Raw genomic sequence first — 12500 nt, forward strand, 5'->3', positions numbered from 1 at the left:
ATCAATACCAATGAAAGCGATAAAATTATTAATGTTGAGTTTTCTTTCAATTATACACGTAAACAAAGCAAGAAAGCTTTCTAAATTATTTACATTTTCTTCCTTGAATTGGACAAAATGTCGTCTTCTTTAAGTGAACGTCAGTGGAAATGACAGTAAAGGGGTGATACAAACACACTGGGCTCAGATTATGTCTCAGACGCAGACTAAAATGTAATCATCGCTTCCTCAGAATAGGTTTAACCTTTCTACAAAATTTGTTGAAACTCTATGAATGAGTTTTTAAGCAGATCCTCAGACAGATGGATACACCGGAGTAAACAGATCGTCTCCCAAGAGGAGGTAAAAAGGAAGAATCTTTGCATACAAAAATCAATAGCCTAACTAGTTGCTTTGTTATTTATTTCACCTTCATCTTTCTACTGCCTCCAACGTTTTGATTGGTTAGATCTTATAGCCACTGGCAATCAAGCATACCACTGCATTAGATTGCCTGTTCCAATGATTGCCTATATTAGCATCAACAATGAAGAGTTTGGGTAAATTCTCTCTCTGGTTTCTGCCAACAAAATGGATTTTGTACCAATCTTTCTTAATGCTTAATGATTCCTGGTATACTGACCTGCTACAGCATGATTGACCATAAAAGTTCCTTTTTCGGGGAAAGCATCTGATCAGGTATTTGAAATCACACATCCTTTAACTCATTGATTTCTAATCAATTTCCATTTATTAATCTAAATGTCTATGTATCAGGTTCTTAAGTCTTGCCATTAATTTGGAATATTCATGTCATGGACCTTATTTGGCCTAAAGGTTAAACACCTCAGAACAATATTTTGTCGTCAAGTTTGATTATACTTGTACAAAGTTTGGAAATTCAGTATGGTTATCCTACTTCACTTTGTATGGAGATAAAATGAAAATTCCAATAAACCAACTAACTCCCAAATCTGGTAGGTTTTATTAAATTTTAGCCGTTCTCAAATAGTTCTGGGTCCTAAGTAATACCTTTTTTTCCCTACATCACGCGGAATACCCAATTCTCATGGTATAGCTTGAACTGTTCTAAAGTCGATATATACTCTTGTTTCCGCTCGAAGCCACGCCCACGCAACGAATAAAAATCCCACCAGGGGGCTAAATACCATATACTCTGAGTAGTTATCCTTATAAGGGTTGAGGGTGCCGATGTGGTAACGTCCCTAACTGGTGAACGTCATGCTGTGGTTCAAGTCCCGCTTAAACTTGTTAGTTTCTTAGGTCGCTGCAACCTCATCTTTATGAGCTAAGGATGGGGGATTTGGGGGAGCCTGTAGGTCTAACTGCTGAGTTATCAGCAACCATTGCCTGGCCTTCCTTGGATGGAAAGGGGCCTTGAGCGTTGGTCAGTCTAAAGGGTATTGGTCTGTGATAGGGAACTGTCAAATGTCACTTGTCTCTGCCATTCAATGAGCGGCATTTTAACGCTTTAAACTGTCGTCTGCTCGATTCACCAGTTGTCTGCCTCCTAAATTCATGGTTTGCTTAGTCTGACGGGGGGGGGGGGGGGGGGGGAATCAATAATTATAATGTTCTAGGGAAAAACTTGTACGGACAAAATCGCTATCCTGGTGATGAAAAGGGTATATGGGTATTAAGACCCTGGCAGGCAAATTTAAACCCTGAGCCGCATCGAGGGTCTAAACTTAAATCCTCATATATCCTTCTCAACACTAGGATAACTTATAGCATCCTTCTTCATCATTGAACTTTCTATTATTTTCTATAGTAGAAACAAATACAGCCGTTTCTGGTCAACTGCAGGTCAAAGGCCTGAGGCATGTCTGGGGTTTGGCTTTCTTGATTTCCATACGTCTTCATCTATTACAATTAAAATCGGAACTAGATGTGTGTGTAAATATATATATATATATATATATATATATATATATATATATATATATATATATATATATATAATATGTATAATATATATATATATATATATATATATATATATATATATATATATATATATAATATATATATATATATATATATATATATATATATATATATATATATATATATATATATATGTATAATATATATATATATATATATATATATATATATATATATACAGTATATATATATGTATAATATATATATATGTATAATATATATATATATATATATATATATATATATATATATATATATATATATATATATATATATATATATATATATATATTTTTTTTTTTTTTTTTTGGGGGGGGGGATGTGCACTTGGTACTTTGGTAAAACATAAATAATAATAATAAAATCACAAAGCTATGTTACACCATTCTGCATTTTGTAAGGAATTCGCCCATCACATTTTATTCGTATATTTTCTCTCCCTTCTCCGACGTTCTTTATTTTATCTTCCCTTGCTTTCCTTTTGCGTGTACGAGTGAATGCCCGAGTGTTAGTTGCAAAGCAAGAAGCAATATTACGGAGGAATATATAAGCATTCGTGTATTGTATTCACCTCTAAATTTATAGGTAAAACCAAGAGTAGGTCCATCAATTATATGATATAGATAACAATCATTAAAAACTCCGTAAAAAACTGTTTTAAACATTTGCCTATATTAATTCTAATATATAATACAAGCAAAATCCTCCAGAGATAATATTTATACAAAGCGAGATATAAAGTCAGAATGGAAATGCATTCTTTTTTTTCCCCAAATCTATCCCCTGATGACAGGAACCAACGGGTATACAGCCTATCGGGAATTATATCATCAGATATGCATCAAAATCAGTGATGCAGAATTTTTATTTATAGAACCCTGTGTTCGTCAGATTAAAACCTATTCCACAAAACTGTTGCAATAAGATTCGAAAAGCACGAAAAAAATCCTCCTGTTCTCTTTGAACTGATTTTACCTGACAAAAAATATATTTTTGTTAAACTATGGACAATTTACAATTATATGAATATATTTTTATAACATTCTTAATCACTGACCAGTATTGCTAATTTTTTGTCTGTTTATAATTACGCTAATGTTTTATTTTGATTTTTTGATAGTTTCAATATTTCACGTATGAAATGGTGGTCAACCATTGCTTGATCCCCTGAAGGTGAAATAATTACTTGAAGAAGTAGCATAGATAAACAAGGGCCAAACTCATATGGGCAGAGAGGAAGGATGGAGAAGTAGAGGCTTGGAACCGCACAATATGTGAACATAATATACTAGAGAGAGGAGAGAGAGAGAGAGAGAGAGAGAGAGAGAGAGAGAGAGAGAGAGAGAGAAAATGGGTAACTGGTTTTTACAATTACTCTTATACATTTTACTTCATTACACAGAAATCTATTAGGGGAGATGAAAAATATATATTGCTGTAACCTAGAAAAAAAATTGAAGGTTGTGACAATTCTTCATTTTGACATTTTCCGAATGAGATTTCCTCTCCTTTTCTTATCTAATTAAAGAATTTCCTTAGGTACTATTAGTTAGAGGGAACGAATAATTACTTCTAGAAATAATGGAGAGTTATACTTTTTTTCTATATGACAGACGTTCGAAATGATGGTATTATAATAAAAAAAGATATAAAAAAAATCCCAATAGAAATAGAAAATTAATATCGTACCATTAAACTTTGAAATATTGAGCAAGTAACGTTATCTATATTACAAAGAAAAACCTTTAAATCCAGAAACATTTATAACGGATCGGCAATTATTTGTTCAGCCATTTGCTTTTGTTAGGTAATAAAAAAAATTTGTGCTCTTCAACAAGAAATTTCAAAACCTAAGGTGCTTTTTATTAAAGTTTATCATTGTTGTTCTTGGTGTTTCAGGACATCAAATATTATCATTAACGGCAAAACTAACAAAATCACATGGATATGTTATATATATATATATATATATATATATATATATATATATATATATATATATATATATAATGTATGTATGTATATATATGTATATATATATATATATATATATATATATATATATATATATATACACATATATACGTATATATGTATATATATATATATATATATATATATATATATGTATATATATATATATATATATATATATATATATATATATATATATATATATATATATATACATATATATACAGGTATTCAAGCGAAATAGCGGGATGGCGAAAAGTTATGACTTGTGAAACCATGACTAGAAATCACAAAATTTGCATAGGAGATTACAGCGTTTACTGACCAGTCTGGTTACAGTGAAGAGGTTTATTCGTCAAAGAGTCCTTTTGGTTGTAAGTGGGTTCCATTTATGTTATAGTATAGGAAAGTTATAAAATTATTTGTAAATGAAAGATTATTCAAGGATTTTATTCTTTGATAAGAAGTGCTTCTTTTAAAATGAGGTAGCCTAGACTAGTTTTCTTGTCAACAATATCAGTTCAGGTTACAAGGTTTTCCTTAATGGTCCCAGCAGTGCCTCTTGTAGGTGCCGTCTTGAAGATGGAAGTCTTCTTTCCCTGCTTGTGTATAACATTGGGCCAGGCGTTGTTGGAGACAATCCATTTAGTAATTCGTACATGAGCCCATGTGCCATAGACTTTCGTTTTTTTATAGAAGTTGGTCGAAACTTTTCTGGTGTTTGACAGATAATCATCTTGCTTTTTATACCCCCTCCCTAACTCTTAAAAGGTTACTAGTTTAGTTGGTAACTATGGCAAGCTGCTAAGTCCTGAGTATCTAACTACGTAGCAGCCAGCTAAATTGTTTTTCATAAAACATTGCTAAAAACTACTTCATTCTTGTGGGAACTCACTATCCTAATATACGTCCCATCAATCAATCCCAGATATTCTTGTAACTGGTAGAATCCCTCCTTTAACTGGGGTAAAATATTTTTATTGGAGAGTTTAAAAAGAGTCATTGATCTTAATACACTGTACGTTAGTAATATTCATAACATTCATTATGCCTTGCCTTAAAAATCTAGTTTAGTGATTCTGCATCACCAAATACCTCCAATGAACTTCTGTCCCAAAAGACTCGTTCTATCCGCATAACAAGGCAAAGTTTCACTAATTGTATGATTCTTCTTGCCACGCTTTCACTTCTGTGGCAAGTGTCAGATTTAGTTGCCTGCTAAGAAGTTAGAGCGACCTTTGATCAAAGCTAGCTTAGTGGTTTCCTAACTAGGCTTAGCGGGATTTTATTAATTTGGGCCCTGATTATCTACAAGATGTTGAGGGGCTCTGTCGACTCTCTTGCAATGGGAAAATACTTCACACAAACTAATGTTTGCTCCACCACGTCACTACTCTCCTTTAGAATGGTGTCAGGGAAGGGAAGCTGGCTCCTGTTGGAACTCTGTACAGTATCTTGCTGTACCGCACGCGTTTCATACACGCTCGTATACTGTAGATGAGATTTGTCCTCACTGGCTTCCTACTGGTGTAGAAGAGATTCATCGTTCGGTAGCTTCTTAAATGTGTTTTTTTTTATATATTTGGAAATATATAAGTGGTAGTCACTTGACTCAAAGCTTCCAAACGGATATTTATATCTCAACACTGGTTTGCTTATACATGCTTCCTCTGTGGCATGAGAAGTGGAGTTCGTCCTACAATCGGAGTAGGCTCTGCAGTGAGTCTCTTAACAAGACACGCAATTAAGCAATAAAAATATCACACTGCAATCAGTCAACATAAGGTAAGAACGAAGAGCTAAATTCTCATTAGTTATAGAAACTAGCACTCATATTTACTGTAATTTTGATGATATGGAATATGCAAATCCTAACAATAATCTATTAATATATCAATGGGTTTATAAACAGGTAATTCTGTATTATTATTATTATTATTACTATCCAAGCTACGACCCTAATTGGAAAAGCAAGATGCTATAAGCCCAGGGGCTCCAATAGGGAAAAATAGCCCAGTGAGGAAAGGAAATAAGGAAATAAATAACTGAAGAGAACAAATTAACAATAAATCATTCTAAAAAAAGTAATGTCAAAAGAGATATATCATATATAAACTATTAACAACGTCAACAAAAAATATGTTATATATAAACTATTAAAAGACTCATGTCCGCCTGGTCAACAAAAAAGCATTTGCTCCAACTTTGAACTTTTGAAGTTCTACTGATTCAACAACCAAAAGAAAATAGAAATCATAAGATGCATTCAAATGTAAGGTAGAATGAGATTGCTCACGCTTATGATTACTGCCAGTGCTACAATTTTCATCACACCTGTTGTAATTTCACAAAGTGACTTATATCTTTTTTTTCCTGATGACCTGTAAGGTAGATTCACGATTGAAACCGTCAGACTGACTACTTAAATAAGTGAACTGGGATTTACGATTCTCTACCTCGTCTCCTATAAGGATGTGTAAAATAAAGTGAGAGCATCATCTGCATTTGTTTTCTAGGCCAAACCACATGCCATGTGTATATACTGTAGTATTTAAAGTAATGGGCCAAGAACACTACCCTAAGGAACACCATATATCACATTCCTATACTTATTATGACGTCCATCAACAACAACTCTTTGCTATCTATTACTTAAAAATTCAACAAAGGTGCTAAGAAATACCCACCCACACCCAACAATTTGAGTTTGAAAACAAACACATATAGACATATATACGTACGTGTGTGTGTATATATATAATATATATATATATGTATATATATATATATATATATATATATATACATATATATAATATATGTATACATATATATAATATATATATATATATATATATATATATATATATATATATATATATATATATATATATATATATATATATTATATATATATATATATATATATATATATATATATATATATATATATATATATATATTATATATATATATATATATATATATATTTTATATATAATATATATATATATATATATATATATATATATATATATATATATATAGTGTGTGTGTGTGTATGTGTATGTATGTATGCATGTATGAATGTATATGTTCGGTTTTAGCAGTTTCCCCCAACAATGAATCACAACAAAGAAGAACAACCACAATTGCAACAAATATACTTATCAGCTGAATCATGGATTGACACCCAGTTCAGTATTACTTCCAAACCATTAACTGCCTTATTAACCTATGCAAAGGACTCATCAGTTCGCATCTAACCCTCACACACAAACTGCACCCATTCACTCAATCTTGGACGCACTATTGCGTTTCTGGATATCAAGGTCCTTCATTTCCAAAAAGTCGACCACGCAATCCATCCAACCTTGCCTAGGCTTTTTTATCACCAAGTTATTATCTTCCATTCTTCCCTACTACATTCTTCCCTCCTACTACACTTAGCTTTTCACCACTGCTGCCTATCTCCACATTTGTCAACCTGTCAATTGTTTTTATAACATATATATTACACAAACCGCTCATAGTAGCATCTTTAAACCTTTTATTTTCTCTAACTATCAGCATGTCCACTTGACCTACATAAACAGAGAGAGAGAGAGAGAGAGAGAGAGAGAGAGAGAGAGAGAGAGAGAGAGAGAGAGAGAGAGAGATGAATCATTGCGAAAAAAAATCTTCGGTGATAGACCAACACAAACTAGAACCATTTGGCCCCACTCATTATATTACAAACTTAAATAAGGATGTGGAATTTAAGTCTTTTTTTTAGAAATCTACAGCAATATATCAGCGATTGATTGACGAAGAATCGTTTAGTCTGAATGATTTTCCATCAGTTACGTGCTGACATATTCTAGACTAAAACGTATGACATGATTCGATCAACGTCACTGATCATATTACGTCATTGAATGGTTGCCAATGAATCATTCAAACCGAGACATTTACTATGATTCGATCTACGATATTAATCAAATGATGTTAGTCCCAGGAATATTGGAAGACGATGTCAAATCATCATTTACAGACTGTATTACTCAGTAGTTTTGTTATTTCATTTTCCTCTTCCGCATTCTACGGAATTGATTGTGACCAACATGATATTCTTGAAGATTATGATTGTAGACATATTCAGTCTTCCCGGTTGTCACTGTAGTCAGGGCAAAATACAGTTTAACCCCCAAAAAATTGTAACAAAAGGTTTCTCAACTGATTCTGGTAGGTTTTAATGTACTTTTTAACATACTAAAAGATTACCAAATTATGACCCCGGAAAAGTGTTTTTTTCAAGATGGCATCCAAGATGGCCGTCAAAACCTTTGAACCATCATAACTTTATAACTATCAACTCAAATTCGATGATCTTGGTGTCTATTCCTACATTTTTGGGGGTAAAGAACACATTAAGACAACTAGGGATATCAATGAGCTGTTAAATCATTACTAAATTGGATTCTTCACCTGATGTTCACTATCACCTTATACACAAACACTTACAACAAGCAATAGTCAAAAGAATTTATTCTTAGAGGTGTGATGATAGCAAACAAATTATGAGCGTTTTCTATAGGGTTGTTAACTTACGGTACTAATTTTTATATAATATTCTAATTATATCAAATCCTAATTACACTTAACAGAGCCCTATATTTCAAGTACTTGGTTACATTAGTTAATAACACTTTTATCCGCATAGAACAAGTTTCAGAGTTTCAATTTTGAGTGTTATCCTCCTCTTCAGTCAGTATCAACCTCTTGAGTGTTGTTTGGATTGTTATAGTTTTCAGTCTGGCAAGGGCTACATACACCAGCTGCATCGAGATAATCTGCATCCCTCTGAACAGTTGCAATGGATAATTTTGAAGAGTTTGTCAGGTGCAGCATTGTTTTGGGTCATTACTGGTACAAACTGATCATTCTCGAGTTTCCATCCCCATTCAATTGGGTTTATTTCACTTGCCTTTCCCACCCATACCATAATTTGGAAGTACACACGTTGGCTATGGAAACTTGTTGCTGATGATGTTTGGGGGAAGCCTTTTCAGGAGTGACAAAAGCTTCAGCAGTTGCCACTTTCTTGGTGAAAATGGTGTGGCGCAGTGATGATAGTGTACCATTAGATTTGCCTCCAAAGCAATCAATCATCATTTCTTTGTCAAGATCTGATATCTCCTCTTGAGATTTGTTTTGAAGGGTGAATTAACTGGCACAGGACTTCATGAAAGGATCAGATTTCACTAATTTCCAGAAGACTGACTTTTTTCCAATGCCGAAAATCCTTGAAGTGGAATCACAGCCTGAGTAGTCCTGTAAAAAGAGTAATTCAGTGCATACATCATCTGCTAGAGTTTCTTTCAACAGGTTAATGTTATATACTTTGTGTTCTCTTGACTGTTTGCTTGCATCAGAACGGAAGTAAATGGTCTCATTGTCTGTTCTGGTATAATGAAGGAACAGGATCAGCAAATCTGTATCCTCACCAACCAACGTTATGGTGTAATGATGGGATAGTTCAACAGTTGCCTTAACGATATCAACATCTGCATCACCTGGGGACTGAATGACATGGCATCCCCTTTTAGTTAGTGCTGTGCTGATAAGAGAAATCGTGTCTATCTTTTGTCACGAGATAGAAAGTCCTCCTTTTTGCCTGAAAACTCTGTTTCTGCTGTGAAAATAATTATAGAGTGCAGTTCTTTTCCTCGTCTCAGATGTGTGCTGTCTTTTATAGAGGGCCCTTCACTATATCCATCGAACACCACTGTTGCTTGTCCATAATTTCTCACAGTGAAGTCTGCATAAGACTCGGCTATTGTATAATATGAGTCACCTTTCTTCCATTGTGATCGATGGAGGAATGAGCAACCATCAAGCACATAACAATCTGTTTACGTTTAGAGTTAATCACAGCCTCACTTGAAAATGCTGCAACATGGTCTCGAATTGCCTGAACAAGCAGAGGTTTATCTGCTTTTCGAAGAATGTCCCTGGTCTCAAAGAGGGCTGGAGGATATGAGCTTAGCTCATATGTCAAAACCTCTTCAAGGGAAAGATCCCCTGATCTTGACACGACAAGGAAACACTGGAACAGAAGGGCAGGATCAATGGTACGATCAGGAGCAATCTTCATGGGAGAAATATTTCCAAGGGTTTGGGCTCTGTCCTTCCGCTTAAATTTGTAAGTAAATGTTGGCTTTACCATCATATCTTTAATGATCCTGTACCCAACTGATTCAAAGGCATGCACATTCACATCTGATCCAGACACTATTCCGTTGACAATTTTTCTCAGAGTAGTATCAGATGTGAAGGGTGAACAGGCTGCAATCTTTGTCTGAATTTTCTCAAGATCAGATGCATCTCTTTTGATGCGTGCCTCAGTTGAATCTTTGTGTTGTGGACTTGTAGTATAGGTTAGGTCGGTAAAAATCTTGCATTGCACTGTTGTACTCAGATGTTACAGGTGCAGATAAGGACCAAAGATTACGCATCTCCTCGGTCATCCCACTGCCATGGGTTAGACCACCAGTGCTCTTTAGAGACCTCATCAATGTTTGTTCTATGACAAGATCATTACTTAGTCCTGCCCAGTAATGATTGCTCCTTCGAACAACATGAAAAGCATCAAGGAACTTTCGATAAACATCTGGGTGCTTTTCCTCCAGGTTGCTCATTTGCTGCAGGTAGTAATGAGCTGATCGTAGATAATTGAAGTGCCCAGCTGCAGCAAAGACAGTTAGGCAATTGGACACTGCCTGCAAATGCATCAACCAAGATCCAGTAAGATCTGCCTTGATCAACATTCTTGCTATGCCAACCATACACTGATAATTCAGCCACAACTGGCTGTCTTTGATGTGTGAGCAAGTTCAGATTTCTTCTTCTCCATTACTGTCTCAAGTTTTATCAAAACTCCAGAACACGCAGCATCTTCTAGCATCATCTCTCCAATAAGAAGGGAGGAGTACAATTCCTCTGTCTGATCCACCAATGTCTGAATCTGAGGATCATCTTTGGCCATTTCCATTACAAGCTGGCTATTTAGGCACTTGTCAACAAGAAGGTGGCCCCGCAAAGCCCTCTGGACAGCTTTCCTTGTTAACATATGCACCACCACATTTTCTCCATAAAAAGTCTCAAGTATGTTTTTTAGGCCGGTCCCTTCCATGAGAGTCCCTATGGCCCCAGCAAGTTCATGAGTGTATGATTTGATATAATTGGAAGATTATTTAAACATGAGTACTGTAAGTTAACAACTTTATAGAAGACTCTTCTAATTAGTTTTCTATCATTATATCTCTAAGCATACATTCTTTTAACTATTGTTTGCTGTAAGTGTTTGTGTATAAGGTGATAGTGAACATCTGAAGGTCAAGAATCCAATTTCATAATGATTTAACAGCTCAATGGTATCCCTAGTTATATTAATGTGTTCTTTGCCCCCAAAAATGTCGGAATAGACACCAAGATCATCAAATTTGAGTTGATAGTTATAAAGTTATGATGGTTCAAAGGTTTCGGCGGCCATCTTGGACGCCATCTTGAAAAAAAACCCTTTTCCGGGGATCATATTTTGGTAAACTTTTAGTATGTTAAAAAGTACATTAAAACCTACCAGAATCAGTTGGGAAACCCTTTGTTACAATTTTTTTGGGGTTGAGGGGGTATTTTCCATATATTGACCCCACTACTGTGAGTGCTTCTGCTTTTTGACGCTCAACTATTTCCCGTCATTGTTTTGAGGACAAATGTAAGCGAGGCGATTACAAAAACAGAGAGGGATGCTAGATAGGATTGAGTAACAAGAATGAATGAGCCTCAGTATGGAAAATGTATTACTGCAATGAACAAAATATATAAACTATTTATGATTATGTTTACAATAAACTGAGGACAAATATGCATGAATACAGCTCTATCATCGTCTCAGTTTTGTTTCATTTTGTGATAGAAAATAAATCATTTGCTATACCCATATTTCAAGCTAAGGATGCAGGCACAATAATTTTAGATTTTAAACAAAACGCTTTTTACACTATGATACATATATTTAAATTAATTAAATCTATATATTTTTGTAATGGAACATAACAAGTTATTTGCTTTAGACATATTTCAAGTAATAAGGCAAGTTTAATTACTTGGAATTTTCAATAAAATGTTTGCAGACTTTTTGATACACATCTTTCAATATAAATAATATATTAACATGGTCCTGCTTATTATTCGAAGAATATTTCACCCCCCCCCCTGGGGTCAATATTTAAAAAGAATTACTATCGTAATTATCTTATTCATATAACTCCTGTAAATGTGTTGGAGATGGAGATGGTTTGAGCATGCTCTTCGCACTTCTCAAGAGAGATTAGTTCATCAAACGTTCAGCTGGGCTTCACAAGGAACTAGAAGAGTTGGGGGACTATGAGGCGCGAAGTAGAGGATGATGAATCGAGAAGTATTGAATTAAAAGCTTAAGATAGAGACGACTGACGAAATCTAACCGAGGCCCTTTGCGTCAACTGGCGTAGGAGGAGATGATGATAATGAAATTTATATCTTAATATGATTCCAAC

The sequence above is a fragment of the Palaemon carinicauda genome, chromosome 4, assembly GCF_036898095.1.
Source record: "Palaemon carinicauda isolate YSFRI2023 chromosome 4, ASM3689809v2, whole genome shotgun sequence".
Lineage (NCBI taxonomy): Eukaryota > Metazoa > Arthropoda > Malacostraca > Decapoda > Palaemonidae > Palaemon > Palaemon carinicauda.